This window comes from Salvia miltiorrhiza, chromosome 8 (genome assembly GCF_028751815.1).
Source record: "Salvia miltiorrhiza cultivar Shanhuang (shh) chromosome 8, IMPLAD_Smil_shh, whole genome shotgun sequence".
In the NCBI taxonomy this organism is placed as follows: domain Eukaryota; kingdom Viridiplantae; phylum Streptophyta; class Magnoliopsida; order Lamiales; family Lamiaceae; genus Salvia; species Salvia miltiorrhiza.
The window spans coordinates 39,571,707-39,592,268 of record NC_080394.1 but is presented as its reverse complement, the minus strand read 5'-3'; the positions used below and the strand labels follow the sequence as shown (position 1 = coordinate 39,592,268).

At 40.4% G+C, this 20,562-nt stretch overlaps 1 long non-coding RNA gene across 1 annotated transcript; it reads right to left on the bottom strand.

Annotated features, from left to right (window-relative positions):
- Window positions 1-5,442: 5,442 nt before the first annotated feature.
- LOC130996728 (uncharacterized) lies at window positions 5,443-5,780 on the bottom strand. The gene is made up of 3 exons (XR_009092764.1): window positions 5,724-5,780; window positions 5,578-5,644; window positions 5,443-5,495 (listed from the first exon to the last, which is right to left on the bottom strand). It is a non-coding gene; the product is annotated as an uncharacterized LOC130996728 (long non-coding RNA).
- Window positions 5,781-20,562: the final 14,782 nt, after the last annotated feature.

Genomic DNA, 20,562 nt, shown 5'->3' with positions numbered 1-20,562 from the left:
ATAGCCACATTATTCGTCTTATGCCACCTTTTATGTAATTATTTTTTCTCATCAGTTGACTCATTGTTCGGACCATAAGAACGTGGAGTAGTAAGCAACACAAAGAAAACTTGTGTTAATTTGTGATAAAGATAAAAATCCAAAACTGCGTTTCCATTTTATATATGTGGACCGGTTAAAAGACTTTGTGTAAGAATAAAAACAATAAGAGACATAGACATATCTGAAAGTAACGAACACAAAGCACATAATTCGTAACAATAATATTGTAACCTTTTGATAAAACAATATTAATGAAACCTCCAACCGCTCAAAGAATCCCATGTGCAAGCCACGTTGGGTGGACGTTTACACACGAACTCCTCAACCAGACTATTTACCTAGTCATTTAATTTCCATCCATGTCAACTTAACCTTTTGACAAAGGAAATTAATAGTTGGCACCTTAACTAGACCATATCATTATCAAGAAGGGACTCCTTTGGGAGTTGTACATTGTACTTGATATGATATCTAAGCAATGACCACATTTTAACCTTGAAAATTAAATTCTCGAAATTAGCATACTCACTCGGACCATGCCGCTTTCAATTTAATTTTCTTGGTTATCTTATTTAATTCCATTCTCCAAAGTACTTGTGAAAATTACACAAGTAAGCCACGTTGGGTGGACGTTTACTGTATAACTCCCACTACTTCAATGGTTTAAATATTTTTTATAGAAACCTCTTCTGACAAACTTATGAAAAACAAATATGAAGTAAGCCACGTTGGGTGGACGTTTACTCACATTGCTAATCACTTTGTCTATAGACCGCATGTGGAGGTCTAAATAATTTTAAGAATAAAAATTATTAAGTAATAACCACAATTTAACCTTGAAAATTAAATTCTCGAAATTGACATACTCACTCGGACCATTCCGCATTCAATTTAATTTCTTAGTTATCTTATTTAAAATCCATCCTCTAAAGTACTTATGGAAATCATACGAGTAAGCCACGAGGGGTGGACGTTTACCGCATAACTCCCACTACTTAAATGGATTTAAATATTTTTAATAGAAATCTCAACTTAACAAACTAGTGAAATCAAATATGAAGTAAGCCACGTTGTGTGGACGTTTACTCACATCGCCAATCACTTTGTCTAGAGACCGCTTGTGAAAATCTAAATAATTTTTAATCATCTATAAAATTATTAATACAGCTTAGTCTTTTTCTTTCAAAAGGTTTTTGATCATGCTCAACACATAATCCTAAACATGCTCTTCTAGAACGCAACACGTAAAACATGCTCGCAGAATTCTAAAACATGCTTAAGAAAACGATAAACCTACTATCATGCTTCTCTAAGCGCAGTTAATAAAGCATATTAACAAGCAGAGACGAACAAAAGCAGGTAAGGAGCATAAGGGATTAACACCACGGCATGCAAAGAACAGAAATAAAGAATTAAAATTCTTCGTGACCCATTCGTGGAATCCCAACATCTATTCTATTATATTTAAAACAGAAAAGAAAGCCCAAAAACGAAACTTGGCCCGAACACATTAGGCCCGTCTTTGGAATTTAGGGTTTGGGCCCCCTAGGGTTTGGAAAACTCGGCCACCTAGGGTTCGAAAATCGCAGCTAGGGTTTGGAAACCCTAGCTGCCGCCGCCTTCTAACACAGCCGCCGCACAGCGCCGCCCGGCAGCACGCGGCGACCCGGCGCTAGCAGCAGCCCGGCGCTGCACCAGCTCCCTTCTGGCAGCCTCCAGCAGCAGCAGCTCCTCGGCGAACTCGGTGGCAGCAGCGGCAGCAGACGGCAACAGCAACGGCAGCAGCGGCAGTGTGCTGCCCGCCGGGCGCGCAGCGCGCAGGCGCGGCCCCGGGCGCGCACCGCCCCTGCCGGTGGCTTCCAGCCTTCGCCCAGCTCCTGCCCTCCTCGCCTTTCAGCGCACAAACAGACCAGAGAACAGCAGCGGCCGCGCGGTCGCTGACCTGGGCGCGCTGCGCGCGGTGTGCACGCACCCGCGCGCGCGCCGCCCCTCGGCGCCCGCAGCCCCTCGCTCTCGGTCACCCTCGCCTCGCCACGATCCGGCAGCCTCGGTGACAGCAGCACGCGGAAGCGTGGCAGCCTGACCAGGCGCGCGCAGCACACGGTGCCGAAGCGCCCGTGCGCGCGCGGCCCTCGGCGCCGGCAGCCCGTGCCGCCCTGTGCCCGTGACGTCCTCCTTACACCGTTCTTCGTCGTTGAATCGTTGTCATCTTCGTCTTGTTCCTCAGTTTTTACAGATTACAAAGGAAAAACAAATACAATTTGAAATCCTAATCTAACCACGGTTTTTCTCGTGGTGAAAAACAATTACAACGTCAAAACGACGTATCCCACGAATCAACGAACCACGAAGAACCACGAAAAACAATTACAACGCACATTATTAATCGTACATAAATTAATAGTAGAGCCAAGAAATTAATCCTGGGCTCTGATACCAATTGAAGGAATATTAAACTGAATTAATACTCGATTTGCCCCGAAGATCGTTTCTTGGAATATTATTAATTTATCATACAACGATTAATCCCTAACATGCTCCTATGAATTTAACAGCTGCACATTGGAGTTAGAAAATACCTGAAGAATTCCTAAGAATTCGTCAATCCGTCGCTGAACAAGTCAGCCAACTTCAACTCTCTGTTTGACCCCTCAAACGACCTCCAATCGTATTTTGTGCAGAAATACGACTTCTTCGTCTTCGAAAGAGCTTTCCGTGGTCGTCTTTTTCACCTCAATCGGACTTCTGTAGAGGAAGTTATGGCTGTTCTTCGGAGACTGCCAGAACTTGATTTCCTGCGAAAATCTGACTCCAGCTCAGATCTTCTGAACTGTATCCCGCTCAGCTTTCACCGTTGGATGGACAACGAACTGTGAAAGTCCCAAGAGGGAATGCTCCACACGATTTCCTGCGCCCCACACAGCTCTCCAAAACCCTAATATTTTATCAGTGTATTTTCCTGAGAGCTGACAGCTGTATTTAATAGAATTAAATACGTGTGGGACACTTGGAATCTGTAATAGGTGTTCCTTCTCTCCTTCTAGGGCTAGGAGACTTTGGGCCAGTTCAGGGACCAGATACAAGGAATAAAGATGGGCCTCAAATAAATTAATTTATCTATGGTCAGCCCAGACCATAATTAATTTATAAATATCAGTTCATTCCACTAGAGAACCGATACTGACTTACCCCTTTATTGCCGGTGATGAGTCGGGGGCTTGTATTTAGACTTATTAAATCTTTGTATTTAAAATATCCGACATCCATTAATTAATTAGAGCTCTGACAGCTTAAATTAATTAATCTCTTTATAAATCCTTAAGCAGTACCACTCAAACTTTATTATTGCGCCTGAACTTAATCAACCTGCAGGGTTTAGCGCAATAAACCTTATTGAGCTCCTTAAGGGGATGTCATTATCCTATACCGGATACAGGTACTAATACAGATAATCAAATATCATATATTAACCGCTATCACCCAAGATACAGAGTACTCGAGTTAGTATATAACTTTCACCCATAGTAAGTCAAAGTGATATACGAATTAACATATATATCTGAATACTTATTAGTATTAAGATCTTATAAGTCACCGAGATCTTGATTCTTCACTTAAGTCAGATAGAAGAATACATCTCAATTGTGGTCCTATCAATACGTAATGACGTACCAGTATAGACAAGTAGCCAAGGCAAACTACTTCCATCTATACTGCAGCCTAAACCAATAACTTGTCCTAGAGTTATTTCGGCTGTGATCATATTATATCTCTTAAGGTTATTCCAATTATATGGTCTTCTGTGATCTACAACACACCATATAATCTACTTATATAGAGATAAAGAACATACATATGCAATCATGAACACAATCAGATAGGAGATTAGATAGTGAACTTAGGAAACATTGTATACAAGCATAAAACGTTCTTGCTTTTAGTATACAAATCCAACATAAGGTACTTACTCGGGGAAAATTCTCAGAATGAGAATGCATAAATAACCATGCATGAAACTGGTATGCATGAACTAATCCTCTGAGCGATAGTCGGGAAATTCCTACTGTTAATCCTTGTTAAAAGATTTAGCTAACTCTCGTTTACCGCGGTCGAATAAATCTGTAATTCTTCCTTCCCCATCGGAACATTCTAAATTCGTAAAATAAAATAATCTCGCTCTTGTATTCGATAAATAGAAGGAACTGACTCGGTTCATCCCATAAGTAATCCCGTAAGAATTTATCGGGCTTGACAGTAGAATATAATCCTCTAATGTAACTTCAATTAATTAATGGCTCAAAATAAGGTAGCCGATTAATTAAATAAAACAAGTGGCTTTAATGAAATAAACGATAACAGTCCACTTTAAAATATTTGGGCTTGAAGGAGATAGTAATAAGCTTATTAATTAAGAGGCTCAATAAAATAGCCTACTAATTAATCAAGAATGACGCGAATTAATATACTGCAATTGTCTCAAAAGAATAATGGAGGAGTCCAAACAATAATTAATGTGGGCTGGAAAGAATAAATCTGAGTCCAATAAACAATTAAATCGGCCCAGATGAAACAATAATCGGCCCAACAATATACATATGGAATTTGGAAATAGAAGTCTATTAATAACTATCTCAGCCCAATTCTTTTGAAATCAATAAAGCCCAAACTTTAAAAAAAAAAAACGGCCCAAACTCTCTCTTTCTTTCCAAACTCTCGGTCTCCCTCTTTCTCAAGGGCCGCTCGCCTCTCCTTCTCTCTGAAAATTCTCGATCGGCCTCTTCTGCTCTGGCTAAAATCTGGCCGGCTTCGCTTCTCCGACTGTTCAGCTGTCGTCTGCCGACGCGTCGAAACCCGGCGACGTCCTCTCTCTCTCTCTCCACGCGGAACCCAGTCGAGCCCTAACTCTGGAAATCATCGCCGCTGCTGTCACGCCCGTCTGGAATCCGGCGAGCGATCGCCGCCTGGGAGCGGCGCCGTTCATCTCCCTCTCTCTCTTCGTCCCTATCGTGAAAGGGAATCGAAAGCCCTAGCCCACCCCTGAAGTTCAAACTGATTTTCCACCTCAAGAACCGATCGGTTCCTGTTTCTCAACTCTGGTGTCGCGGCTATTCTGATGCGGGCGAGACGACGAAAGTTCGCTGCCTTCTCCCTCCGTTCCGGCAGATGCTTGGGCAGTCGGCCCCTCTCCCTAAAGCTAAGTCTAACTTTCTCAATTCCATTCAACGTTCTGGTTTTTTTGAGGGTGTGGGTTCTCGTGATTACTACTCTAGAGTACAGTGAGTGAAGTATAAATCTTCCTGTTGTAAAGCATCTCATGGCTATGTGAGGTAGATGAACTGTGATTATGCTAAAAAAATTTGATGCGAATTGAATTGAATGCTTGAGATAGCAAAATACCTTGAATGCGTTCGAACTGATAGATTGTTATTGAGGTTGAATGTAACGTGTAACAACTGAAATGAATTGAGGGAGCAATGGTTTAACGAATGAATGAGACTTTGAACTGGAAATAGCAAGGTTAAAAACAAAGCTTACCTTGCAGTTGTTTGTTTTGATTGATGGATTGTTTGTTATAGCCGACTGGTTTTAACTGAGGAAGTTACTGAAATGAACGTCGGTCCTGCTGTTAATGCAGGTGAACTTTGATGAAAAGAGATGGAATTACTGAAGCCAAGCCTTACCTTGAGCTTTGGCAGAAACATGGGGGCTGTTCTTCAAGTTTCCGCTGGAGTGAACTGAGAGTGAAAAATAGCACTTGCTGGCTGGGTGAGTATTAATAGAAGAATATATTGCTGCATACTTGAGTATGCTAGCAGGATGAACAGGCATAGGGTGGCTGGAGGTAGAGGCTGGAGGGAACCGGGCAGCCATGGAAGGTGGCTGGAAGCTTTTGCTTAAGGTGGATGAGATGGAAGTACAGAGGGTGGTCGGCTATTGCTCATGCACTCCACTTTTACATTTCTCTCTCTTTGACTTTTGTGTTCCAAACTTGAGAAGTGGGCCATGTAAGTCCCAATCTGTAAAATACTATGAATTTCCTCAATCTGTGAACTAATACTGGTTCGAGTTCCTAAATATCACGTTTCTGTATTCGTTTAATATCTGCTTTCTTGTCTGCTAATATCGATAAACTGTAAAATAACTTAAATTAAATCCGTGGATTTAATCTGCAAAGTTGGAAATAATTCCAAGACTTCTAGTGGCACTAATATAACAGCATCTGATTTTCAAATAGTAAATAACATGACTTCGCTAAGTCAGTTATAACTTGGAAATAATAATACTGAATGGCTCGATAATTCTCATCGCGATTTACTCACGCGATTCAAAAGCATAAAGCTAAAAAAATAATAACTCCGTCTGATAATTAAATCAGGATCATAAGCTGAATTCTAATAAACTGTCATCTGGATTCCATTCACTAAAAGATGCGATTTTATTATCGCGATACTGTATTTAAAATACAATAAAAAGAGCGGGTCACTACACTATGCTTCGGAACACATCTAGCAAGCATCCTTATAACGCCTCTTAGTTAGTGCCCGAATGGAGATCAACCCACCGAGTCAGCTAACGGTGTACACAATTCTCAAATAACGTGTTAGGCTATAAGAGAACCTCAATTGATTCGTTGTGCCGAGCATTAAACAGAGCAGAGTGCACATAAACATTTTATTGGATAAACAGTTTATATTTTACGAACATTTAAGCTTATTAGCTCAATCATACATTTGGAAAATAAGCCCACCTGAATAGGCAAAGCCTGTCGTTTAACCTTATCTCTGAATCGGAATAGCAGTGCTAATCCTCCTGATGTTCAAAGCCTACAAGAAATCTATTCTTAATAGCTCTCTTAAATCTAAACTCAAATCACGGTAAAGTGCTTAACATTCTATGATTCACTTAGCCGGGTTTTCAAAATTTAAAGAATAAAAATTGAAAACATTTCTCTTGAGTTAAGAACACCAACAATATTCTTACTCATCTTTCTTTTGTAATTGAAAATATAAATAAAACCAATTAAAACATGATGCAATGCATGACTCATTTCATATTTAAGCATAAAAGTGTTTACTGAAAAAAATGCACAAGTTCCTAGTTCGTTCTTCTCTGTTTCAGCTCTGGCATTCAGCTCTGGCATTTCAGCTCTGGCGTCCGAGCTCTGGTGGTCAGCTCTGCCGGTCAACTCTGCAATCCAGCTCTGCTCTGCCTTCCAGCTCTGCTCTGCACTCCAGCTCTGCTCTACCTAATTCAGTACACCTCACGACTCTCTCTTTCTCAGCCCATCAGTACAGTTCGCCCCGATCACCTCCTTGGCAATGGCGAAGCGCCGTCACCTCCCTCTGTTTCCAGCGATCGCAGCAAGCCACGGCCGCTACCTTCACTCTCCTCTCCTCTCCTCTTGATCCCTAATTCAGCCACACAGCCAACTCCACAAAACAACATGCTCAAGACTCGACTTACAGCAACATAAATCAAGACTCTACCTTTTTCCTTTCCTTTAACAGTTATGATGCTAAAATACATAAACACACAAAGATACATGAACATGAACAAAGGGCGATGGAGTTCATAGATGAAACCTTAGCTTGAATTCACTGGGCTGCTGTGTGAATCGAGAATGGAGCTATGTTTGCTGCGTTTGATGCTCAGTCCGGGTGGAAATGAAAGAGAGATGAATTGAGAGAGAATGATAGTGGCGCAGCGGAGGAGGTATATTTGAAGAGGGAGAGATAATAGTGAGGCGGTGGAGGTGAGTGAAATATCTTGAGGCAAAGATGGGTTGGGCTTTATTGGAATGGTTTGGGCCGGTTCTCATTCTTTCTTGAAAGCAATTAAAAGCTTGAGGCCCAAACAAAAATTAAATCCCAACTCATGAAATGGTTGAATGCTTAATTAAATAAATATGCAATGCATATAAATTTAATAACTAAATTTACAAATGCTTTTTGTAAATCATTTTTGTTGGAATTAAAATAAATTCTTTCTTCTTTTTCCGACGTGAATGATCTTAATCTAAGTTCAAAAGTATTCTAAACTTAGCTCGAGGAAAACGGGGTATTACAATTAGGTATATGTATCTCTATGCATGATGAATGTTTAAACTGCGCAGTTACTTTATTGTGATGTTATGGTTTGCGAAATTGCTTACACAGGTTCGTTTATACTAAAATCTCTGTGTGATGCTTATATTGTGGCAAGTTTAATTTATAGCTCTAAGAGCAAGCTTTCTTTTATTTTTTGGCATATGTCCACTGAGTACTTTGTACTCAGCCCTGCATGTATTTCTAAATGTGTAGGATAAGCGAGGAGGAGGAAGATCGGTCTGGTGCTGGCGGGGACTTATTTTGGACGACGTTGTTTCCTTTACCGTATTTCTACTTTATACGGTAGCCTTTTGAGGTTAGATGTTTATATTTTAAACTTAATCAGGAAATACACTCTCGGCTGTATGTCTTCATACATATAGTCTGATCATGTTTTGCTGTGAGACTCTGTAAATTATAAACCTTTGTAAATTTTTAACTATGTCCGCTTTGTAAACTTTGTCGAGAATCCCTATACTTTTGAACTTATGAAGCCGATAATATTTGTGTCTTTGAGATGATATTATTGTTGTTCATCTTTGCATGTTTTGTTGTGAGCTTCCGCTTGTTGTTTGATCTAGTTCTTCCTTCTTTACTTCATTATTTTATTTAGTCGTATCGATACTCGGTCTACGCTATCATTGGCTAGACGTCGGGCTGCGACAATGCTAGAGGGAGTGTTGTCATTGTGATTGCCTACGATCGTATCCTAATATGTGAAATGTTTGAATGCTGAAAATTGCGACAGCTCTGAGTCTCTGCTTCTCTAGTTTATCTATGAGCATGGGAAACCGCGTGAGAAGACTTTGGAGTGCATCCAAATGATTTTATTTCACGAATTATGGCACAACTGTCGAAATCTAAGTGATTAAGCACACAAAGTGTGAGAAAGGAAAAGTTGTGAAATGGAGATGCTGATTATAAAGACAATCACATTAGGTAATTCACTTCTAGCGGAGAATTGGGTCTGATCGAATTATTTGTATTACTGCTGTGTTGCTTCTTAAACTTTAAGTTACTTGCATGATCTGATAGATATGTGTTAATTGGAAAATTTTGAATTGACTTGTTGAATGTTTGGATGGAAATAATCATCGTGAAACGCTGATTATTGTGATGTTATGGTTTGCGAAACTGCGTAGTTACTTTATTGTGATGTTATGGTTTGCGAAATTGCTTACACAGGTTCGTTTATACTAAAATCTCTGTGTGATGCTTATATTGTGGCAAGTTTAATTTATAGCTCTAAGAGCAAGCTTTCTTTTATTTTTTGGCATATGTCCACTGAGTACTTTATACTCAGCCCTGCATGTATTTCTAAATGTGTAGGATAAGCGAGGAGGAGGAAGATCGGTCTGGTGCTGGCGGGGACTTATTTTGGACGATGTTGTTTCTTTTACCGTATTTCTACTTCATGCGGTAGCCTTTTGAGGTTGGATGTTTATATTTTGAACTTAATCAGGAAATACACTCTCGGCTGTATGTCTTCATACATATAGTCTGATCATGTTTTGCTGCGAGACTCTGTAAATTATAAACCTTTGTAAATTTTTAACTATGTCCGCTTTGTAAACTTTGTCGAGAATCCCTATACTTTTGAACTTATGAGGCCGATAATATTTGTGTCTTTGAGATGATATTATTGTTGTTCATCTTTGCATGTTTTGTTGTGAGCTTCCGCTTGTTGTTTGATCTAGTTCTTCCTTCTTTACTTCATTATTTTATTTAGTCGTATCGATACTCGGTCTACGCTATCATTGGCTAGACGTCGGGCTGCGACAATGCTAGAGGGAGTGTTGTCATTGTGATTGCCTACGATCGTATCCTAATATGTGAAATGTTTGAATGCTGAAAATTGCGACAGCTCTGAGTCTCTACTTCTCTAGTTTATCTTTGAGCATGGGAAACCGCGTGAGAAGACTTTGGAGTGCATCCAAATGATTTTATTTCACGAATTATGGCTCAACTGTCGAAATCTAAGTGATTAAGCACACAAAGTGTGAGAAAGGAAAAGTTGTGAAATGGAGATGCTGATTATAAAGACGATCACATTAGGCAATTCACTTCTAGCGGAGAATTGGGTCTGATCGAATTATTTGTATTACTGCTTGTGTTGCTTCTTAAACTTTAAGTTACTTGCATGATCTGATAGATATGTGTTAATTGGAAAATTTTAAATTGACTTGTTGAATGTTTGGATGGAAATAATCATCGTGAAATGCTCTCTTCCTTAGATTCATACTGATTTTGCTTGAGGACAAGCAAAAGGCTAAGTGTGGGGGGGGGGGGGTTGATTTATGCCTAATTGTTCTTAATTTGGGGGTTTGATTGTGTTAATTATGAATTAAATATTTTGGAAGTTGGTGCGTTTATGGGTTTGTTTAATGCTTTGTAGGAGATTTTGATATAATAGAAGGAATAATGCTTTGTTCGAGTTTTTGGATCAGAAATTGCTTATTTGGGCTCAAAGTGGTGCCAGCGCTGACGGTGCATACTCTGCTGCCTCGCCAGAGCTGACAGAACTGAAGTCCATTCGTCAGAGTGGATTTCCCGTGCCAGAGCCAGAGCTAACAATCCAAAGCCAGAGCTAAGTTCCAGAACTGACCAATCTCGACAAAGCGAACTTTCACTAGACCAGACTTCCATTGCCAGAGCTGTCATTCATATGTGCAGAGCTAAAGCTGACAGAGCTGGCATTTATTCGTCCAGAGCAGATTACATCTCCAGAGCTGACTTTACTCGCCAGAGCCAACATTGTTCCAGAGCTGGCAATCACTTGTCAGAGCTGCATTACTTGTCGAACAAGTTATCCTTCGCTGCAATTTCCTGTGCGCGCACGCCTGCCTTGTTTATCTTTTAGGCCCAGTTTTGGCTGGGCCGTTCTTGATGGTTTTTAGGGTTGATCGGTAGTCTATAAAAAGGGCTCAACTGTTCTATGTAATGCCAACTTCTTTTGCCTTTGGGAATTATTGATCTTCCGTCAGGCAACCAAAACGCTTAGGGTTTTTCTAGCTTTCAAGTTCTTTAAGTTTTTGAGAGTTTGTTTTAGTTAGCTTTAATCTTCGTTTGGGTTTAGTTTTCTGTTTCGAAGGTGTAATCAAGTGACAGTGATATTTCGTATTTACTTTAATTTCTTTGCATCGTTATAAATTATGTTAAGCTTTCAATTTGTGATTTCTTTTATGTCAATTAGATTATAACCTTTTATTTACAAGTATTTAAATTGTTAAGCATAGTAGCGTTTAATTCTTAGTAGCTTTACTTTAATTGTTTATTTTTGCCTAGATGTTGGGAACCTTGTGGAATATCCTAACCCTTGTTTTGATGATACCAAAATTCATAGGACTTAATTGTAATAGACTAGAATTGTTTTGAACTCAAGTGTTAGAGTTCGTTTCTAGTTTTAGCTTGCGGTGTCGAAGACTGAAGACTGAAGACTGAAGAACGAAGGACTGAAGACTGAAAACTGCAGATACCAACTGAAGTATCAGTTGAAGAATCAGTTTAAGACTGATTACTTAATGCGCGTAATGGACTGATACTAAAGTCAAGTATCAGTTGAATATTCCTCCTCGGACTGATCTTCCAACGTTCAGAGGAAGCCACGTACTCACAAAGTACAGCCGCATTAAATGCAGAGATCTCAAGATCTTATCTCTGCAGAGGTCATTCCTATCTGGTGGTTACTTTTCAGAGACGTCACATCTCCTGTCCATCAAAGAGAGTCGTTTCCATCCAGACAAGGAACCTCGAAGATTGTAGCCTCAGCCCAAATTCGAATTGCTCTCCAACGGAAGAAATCTTGAGGACAATTTACGCCAACGGATCTATTCAAGAATTCTCCTACAAATAGCGCTCGAGGATCACTTCAACCTTCACCGATTCAACGACATAAGCTGAAGCTCTGCCAAAATTGCTACTCAGCCTTAAGCTTAAACTCCCCAAAGCTTGATGATCACTATTTTATTAGCGACAAAAGTACCGCAACTAACACGGTGTAATCGTAGTATAAACAGCAATCGGATATCGTATCCATAGGGACTGTAAGACGAAATCACTCTATCTATCTCCTACACAGACTCTCACAATATGCAAGTAAAACGATTATGAAGGTGAATATTAAACTAAGATTAACTAAATAAAACTAAAGAGCATATAAATAACAATTACTTAACTCAAATATATGGAAAACTCTGACCCTAGGGATGTATTTTCACCAATCAACTACATGTATTCAACCTATTGATTCAATTACCAATTTTAATCCAACCCTGATGAAAGATCACTATATTATCCACAAGCGTCTCTAACGACCACCTATGAACGTAGATTAATTAATCCATTTTCACATTCAAGACTCCAAGGAATAAATTAACTCCCAATAGCACATAAAGAATAGCTTCCTATAGCTTCACCTATCGCATTCAAGACTCAAGGCTAACACTATATCATGCATTCCTGAATCGGCTGAACAATTATCGCATTCAAGACTCCAACTGAACAGCTAAACATGTAAATCATTGATCAGATAATTCACAAGAGATTAAGCACCAGGAATCATGAATCATAAGTTGGAGGGCAAATTGATATCAATAAATCAAAAACACATAATCAATCAGCTATATACAAACCCTAGGTTCAGATTAAAAGACTAGCCAGACATAATAAAATCAAACATAAACATAATTAAATTAAACGCAATTGTAAAAACAAATTGTATAAAAACCGAATTGAAACGATTGTAGCGGCTTGAATCTTCAATCTTGATCCAAGCCTTGAAAACTGGAAGGCTAAAATATTCTAAAGCTATAAAACTGAAATATGAAAGTTGAGAACTGAAAAACTAAAGCTGGGAACCCTAGATAGGTCTAAAGAGGACCTATATATAGTGTCAGGGTAAAACTACAGAGTTTGAGCTCGAAAAGGACTTTAAAAACGAAATAAAACATAAAAAAACGGGCTGACGGCGACCCCGCGGCGGGCAGGCGGCGGTCGCCGCCTTCTTCACAATTTCTCCACTGCGCGCGGCGGGCACCCGGCGGGCGCCGCCTGATCGCCAGCCACGCCGATTTCTCGGCGGGCTGAGCGGCGGGCGCCGGCTGGGTCGCCGGCTGCTGCACAATATTTCTTCACAGGCCGGCGGTCACCGGCTGGGTCGCCGGTTGATCGCCGGCAGCTCCAGTTTTTCCTTTTCTCGAGCTTCTCAAGCTCGTTTCCTCGATTTTCCCATCCGGAACACGTGTAACTTGATACTTGGATCTTCAACATCCATATGTAGCTTTCAAAACACTCAAACCTATAGCAAAATGACCAAAACCATACCCAAAAGCAATATCACAAAAGAATATGAAACTTAAACCAAATGATATCACAACCAAGCATAATTCAAGCACTTTGAACACTTAAACACTCCTAAAAATAATGCAAAATGAGTGTTTATCAACTCCCCCAAACTTACATCATTGTTCGTCCTCGAATAATGGAAAGAATAAACTCAATAAACACGAATGGGCAGAAATTTGGATCACAGAGGCCTCAGAAAAACATAGAAATTTAGAATTCTCAAATCTCCAACAAGTAAACACAAAGTTCACCAATTAAACACAACTTAAAGCAAAATCAACCTTGAATTTCAAACAATTGAATCTCACTATGTATGTGTATCGCTCAACTCTCAATGTGTATGATGGGACGTGTATACTCTCATCGAATTCAATGCAATGAAAATCACTTACCATAGGCTTGCCAATCGTCTACAATCTCCATCGCTAAAAGTGTGCCAAGACTAAGATCAAATAAGTCTTTATTTTTGGGTTATAATGTAGGGACATTGGTTAAGGTAGGGAAATATAGGCTAAGTGACTCAAATAGATCAAGAACACCAACCTTATAACTTCACAATCAAGCATGGAATAAATTCCATCTTCCACTCAACTATATCACCATAATCAACAAAACTCAAGGGATTTAATCATTACAAAACAGAACTAAACACTCTTTTATGCTCTCAACTTCTTTCCAATCACACAAAGTCGACTTTCAAACAAATATCTCAATAAACACTCGACTTTATATTTTTTTCTTTTTTCTTTTTTTTTCTTTTTTTTCTTCTTTTTCTTTTTTTTTTCTTTTATCAACTTTTCTAGAGCTTATAAGAGTAAATAGTAGCTCAATATCATCCCTTCTTTTTCACAACCCACTATGAATATTCACCACACGAAGATCCCCATATACTTTATCACCCCCTATCATCCAGCTAAAGAATAAAAGCTAAATAGGCTCAAAGTGGATAACAAAGGATAAATTTTTTTTCAAGGATAGTGTTTGGGAAAAAATGTGGCTAACAAAAGATGGCCTAAAATCATCTCCTAATCCTGGGCACAACAGCAACCTCGACACAGAAACCATGGCAAGTTCTAGAAGATCACCACATGCAATGACAAAACTCACAACAAAGAATAAACTGTGCATTATAAACAGTTATAGCTCAAATCCTCACAGGTTTATTCAACGTCCCAAAATCAAGGTCAAAATCACCCTAAATTATGCAAAATAGTTCAAATTATGCTCAACTTATCAAAGAAGATTGAATTCTACGAAATTTTATCAAAGAAATCATCATAAGCCCCTCACCAAAAATCTAATGGAGTAATAACCAACTCAAAAAACAATCACAAACACACACCACCAACCAAGCAAGATGAAACAATAAAGCCAACAAAAATAATAAAAGTGATACACATATCTACTCTCACCCCCCTCCCCCAAACTTATTACAGAACATAAGTTCGAAAATAAGTTTGGAGGGATGATGATATGTGTGTCACTACTCACAGAAACACATGCTCCATGGTGGTGGTATGAACAAGGCGCGAGTTCCCGCATCTTCCAAGCTCAACACTGCACTAAACAAAGAAAACAAAGAAACAAAAAGAAACTAAACGAAAGGAAAACAAAACAAAGAAAAAGGTTGGGTTACCTCCCAACAAGTGCTTAATTTAACGTCTAGAGCTCGACGATACCTCAAAAACTCATGGAGGTCGGAAACAGCATTCTAACCATTGGAAGGTTTTTCTACTCTTGGGTGCCCTCTCCACCAAAACACTTCTCTTGGCTCGGACATCCTCCACAAGCATTGCCCCTTTTTCATTCTTATTCCGAAAAATCCGGAATTTCACTTTCTTCTTCTTGGGGGTATGGGTTTTCAAAGACCCCCCATCATACTCCAAAAACAAACACTTCTCAAAAGTCAGAACTTCTTTTGGTTTTGGAGTTTTTTTCTTGGCTTCAAACTTGGGGGGCTCATTCTTCTCAACCTCTTCATCCTCCAAATTTGCTAGAAAACTGTCAGCCAAATTAATCACTTCATTCTGGGGAACTTCCTTTGGTGGAGGTTTCTGTGTGATACACTCCTCCAAAGGATCCTCTACAGCTGCAGGAAAAGCTATCAGAGAGTCGATCATGTTGCACTTATCCAGCGGCGGCTCGGCTGGTTTTCTCATAGCATCATAGATAGATAGAGTCAATTTTTCATCATTAACTCTAAATGTGAGATCTCCATCCTGCACATCAATAAGAGCACGGCCGGTAGCTAGGAACGGACGTCCTAAGATCAATGGAGTATTCTTGTCCTCCGGCATGTCCAAGACTACGAAATCTGCAGGAAAAATAAACTGCTCCACCTGCACTAGGACATCCTCCACAATTCCCTTGGGATATGTGATGGAACGATCTGCCATCTGCAATGCAATAGAGGTAGGCTTGATATCTCCAATCTCCAACCGGTTGAAAATAGAGAGAGGCATCAAATTGATGCTAGCCCCTAAATCACAAAGAGCACGAGAGAAATTCTGTCCTCCCATCATACAAGCGATGGTAAAGCTGCCGGGATCCTTTTGCTTCAATGGTAGCTTCCTTTGTAGCACTGCACTGCATTCCTCGGAAAGATTAATCGTCTCATATTTCCCCAACTTGTTCTTGTTGGAGACTGCGTCCTTGAGGAACTTGGCATAGCCTGGCATATCTCTCAAAGCATCAAGTAAAGGAATGTTGATGTGAAGCTTTGAAAACATCTCCATGAACTTGGCTAACTTCGCATCCATCTTTGGCTTTCCCAGGCGATTCGGGAAAGGCGCTACAGGCTTGTACTCTGGCCTGGGAAACGTAGGAGTAGGATTGGGCTCCTTCACAGCAGCAGAACTCGATGCCTTAGAAGTAAGCGGCGAATCGCAAACAATCATCTCCAAATCATCCTCCTCAATGATCTCTACACCTTTTTCCTTTCCATCCTGCAGCTCTGGATGATTCTGATACTGAGTCCCGCTCCTTAGATGAATCGCATTACACTGATTTTTAGGATTGATCTCAGTGTTGCTAGGAAACTTTCCTGGTGTATGCTGCGCAGCTGCTTGGTTGGCAATTTGACCAACTTGAGTCTCCAAAATCTGCACTTGTTTGGACAGTGATGAAACATGATTTCCTATTTGACTCACTTGGTTCTCCATGTTGGTCTTCCACGCACCTACATTCGTTTCCAAACCACCTATCTTTCCCAACACCTGCTTCATCATGTCTTCCATCGAATATTTCTTTTGCTCATTGATAACTCCTCCGCTAGACACAGAAAATCCAGGTGGAGGCTGCAAAGCATTGTTCGGATTGCCGTAAGAAAGGTTAGGATGTGGGCGTGCTCCTGGCTGGAATTGTTGAGGACCTTGCTGAAATTGTTGATTTCTGCCATACATTCCTGGCTGTCCTCGCTGGAAATTCCCATAATCTCTGCCATTCACAAAATTTACATCTTCCATGACTGACGGATCTATCACAGCTTGCTCAGGACGTCCAACATTCAGCTCACCAAGTTTTGTAGTCAACTCTGCCAGCTGTGTAGCCATTGCTGACTGCTGCGTAGCCATCGCTGCTTGTTGAGTAACCATAGCTGCAATAGGATCAGAACTGGAAGCAGCTGCAACCTTCTTCAATTGTATTCGCTAAGATGGCCATTGGTAGCTTGTAGAAGCCATACTATCAATAATGTTCCATGCATGAGAACTGCTCTTTTGAAGTAGAGAGCCACCTGCAGCTGTATCCATGTGCATCCGTGTACGCTCCCCGCAGGCATTGTAGAACATTATCACTAGCGTGCCTTCATCAAATCCATGGCTTGGGCACTTTCTGAGCTTCTCCTGATACCGCTCCCAAGTCTCCGCTAGCTTTTCTCCATCGTATTGTTGAAACTGCACGATGTCCATCTTCAACTTCAATGTAAGGCCAGGCGGATGGAACTTGCGTAGGAATGCATGAGCCAAATCCTCCCACACAATATTATTTCCCAACTGCAGCGTATGATACCACGACTTCGCCTTATCCCGCAGTGAGAAGGGAAAAAGACGAAGACGGATAATGTCATCAGGGACACCATTCATCTTCACCGTGCTACACAGCTCTAGGAAATGCGCCAGGTGCGCATTAGGGTCTTCAATCGCTTGTCCACCATATTGGCTCTGTTGGACCATCGTGATTAAACCCGTTTTCAGCTCAAAGTTGTTAACGTTCACTCGTGGGGGCTCCTGGTACACATACTGTGGTATGAACGCTTCATTGATGGCTGGTTGTTTCTGAGCCTCTCTTGTCTCCTGTGCATCAAGCAGCTTCTTCAACTGCTCTTGCAAAGCTCGAATTTGGATTTGCTCTGGAGTAGCCATCGTTTCTGTCTCAACTAGATCGTTCTGCTTCTTTAGGTTGCGCAAGGTTTTATTGATTTCAGGGTCAAACTCAAAGAGAGGATTTCCGTGAGATCGTGTGTTCATATGCAACCTACAGAAATAGCAAAAAGATCAGCAAAGAAAAATAAAAACAAAAAAAACTTGCAGTACTATAAAGTCCTATTGGAAATATTAAAGCAAAATCTAAACAGTCCCCGGCAACGGCGCCAAAAAGTTGATCACTATTTTATTAGCGACAAAAGTACGGCAACTAACACGATGTAATCGTAGTATAAACAGCAATCGGATATCGTATCCACAGGGACTGTAAGACGAAATCACTCTATCTATCTCCTACACAGACTCTCACAATATGCAAGTAAAACGATTATGAAGGTGAATATTAAACTAAGATTAACTAAATAAAACTAAAGAGCATATAAATAACAATTACTTAACTCAAATATATGGAAAACTCTGACCCTATGGATGTATTTTCACCAATCAACTACATGTATTCAACCTATTGATTCAATTACCAATTTTAATCCAACCCTGATGAAAGATCACTATATTATCCACAAGCGTCTCTAACGACCACCTATGAACGTAGATTAATTAATCCCTTTTCACATTCAAGACTCCAAGGAATAAATTAACTCCCAATAGCACATAAAGAATAGCTTCCTATAGCTTCACCTATCGCATTCAAGACTCAAGGCTAACACTATATCATGCATTCCTGAATCGGCTGAACAATTATCACATTCAAGACTCCAACTGAACAGCTAAACATGTAAATCATTGATCAGATAATTCACAAGAGATTAAGCACCAGGAATCATGAATCATAAGTTGGAGGGCAAATTGATATCAATAAATCAAAAACACATAATCAATCAGCTATATACAAACCCTAGGTTCAGATTAAAAGACTAGCCAGACATAATAAGATCAAACATAAACATAATTAAATTAAACGCAATTGTAAAAACAAATTGTATAAAAACCGAATTGAAACGATAGTAGCGGCTTGAATCTTCAATCTTGATCCAAGCCTTGAAAACTGGAAGGCTAAAATATTCTAAAGCTATAAAACTGAAATATGAAAGTTGAGAACTGAAAAACTAAAGCTGGGAACCCTAGATAGGTCTAAAGAGGACCTATATATAGTGTCAGGGTAAAACTACAGAGTTTGAGCTCGAAAAGGACTTTAAAAACAAAATAAAATGTAAAAAGACGGGCTGACGGCGACCCCGCGGCGGGCAGGCAGCGGTCACCGCCTTCTTCACAATTTCTCCACTGCGCGCGGCGGGCACCCGGCGGGCGCCGCCTGATCGCCAGCCACGCTGATTTCTCGGCGGGCTGAGCGGCGGGCGCCGGCTGGGTCGCCGGCTGCTGTCACAATATTTCTTCACAGGCCGGCGGTCGCCGGCTGCGTCGCCGGTTGATCGCCGGTAGCTCCGGTTTTTCCTTTTCTCGAGCTTCTCAAGCTCGTTTCCTCGATCTTTGCATCCGGAACACGTGTAACTTGATACTTGGATCTTCAACATCCATATGTAGCTTTCAAAACACTCAAACCTATAGCAAAATTACCAAAACCATACCCAAAAGCAATATCACAAAAGAATATGAAACTTAAACCAAATGATATCACAACCAAGCATAATTCTAGCACTTTGAACACTTAAACACTCCTAAAAATAATGCAAAATGAGTGTTTATCACTTGAATCGAAGGAGAGAATTCCAAAGCCAAAATCAGTCACTGCTGATTACATACATTCTCTTAGACCTTAGGCAAAACTCTGTTCACCCAGAAGCCAAAGGTCAAACTTGCTTCAAAGAACTTGTTCTTTGTAAGTATAGTTGGCACTCGTTCAAACCTCCCCCCATAAGAGTGTTTTGAGTGATTCGGAGGTCAGAAGGGTTTTCTGACTCTGAGAGTCTTAGCACGGGTTGTGTTAAGCAAGGGAAATCCGACGCGAGTGAAGCGTGGGTACTGAAGAAGGGTTTTCTTCAGTGTACGGTTGTGTGCACCCGGCAAGCACACGGTTTGGTTTGCAGTGCACCTGTTAAGCACTTGCGGAGTGGATTGTTGGTCTGATCAACCAACCGTGGATGTAGGAAAGGGTTTTTCCGAACCACGTAAAAGTCTTTGTGTTGTTTACAGCTTTCAGTTTTACATTCTTACTTGTGTTATTTCAATTGATAAAACTGAACACTGACTAACTGCAAAGAGAAACCATAACCAACAACTTGCTCCACCGAGGCTATTACGAAACTAAGTTTAATTTCCATTGCGTGTGATATCAGTCTGACTGATCTATCTTCTGATAGTCAGGAAAAGTGTTATCATCTCTGTTTTAGCAAACTCGACTGAAGCCCTTACTTGCATCAGTTAAGTTCCAGCAACTTAACTGATAACTCTTTACTGAAGAGCTTTTAGTATCAGTCGTCAACCCTGTTCGGTCAAAACTGATTTTAGTAAAACAAGCGTCTTTGTTTGCATGCAAAGTTTCGTTTTGATGTCTGACTGAGATCCCTCTGATTGAGGATTGATTGAAAAATAGCCCATAGGTGTATTCCCCCCCCCTATACACCTATTCGAGACCCTCAGGACCTAACATTTGGTATCAGAGTAGGTTGTTCGCAAGAACTACCTGTATCTGACTAGGTTCTAATTGAACTAGATCCTTTTTCTTAAAGGTCTCGAAAAAGTTCTCTCTT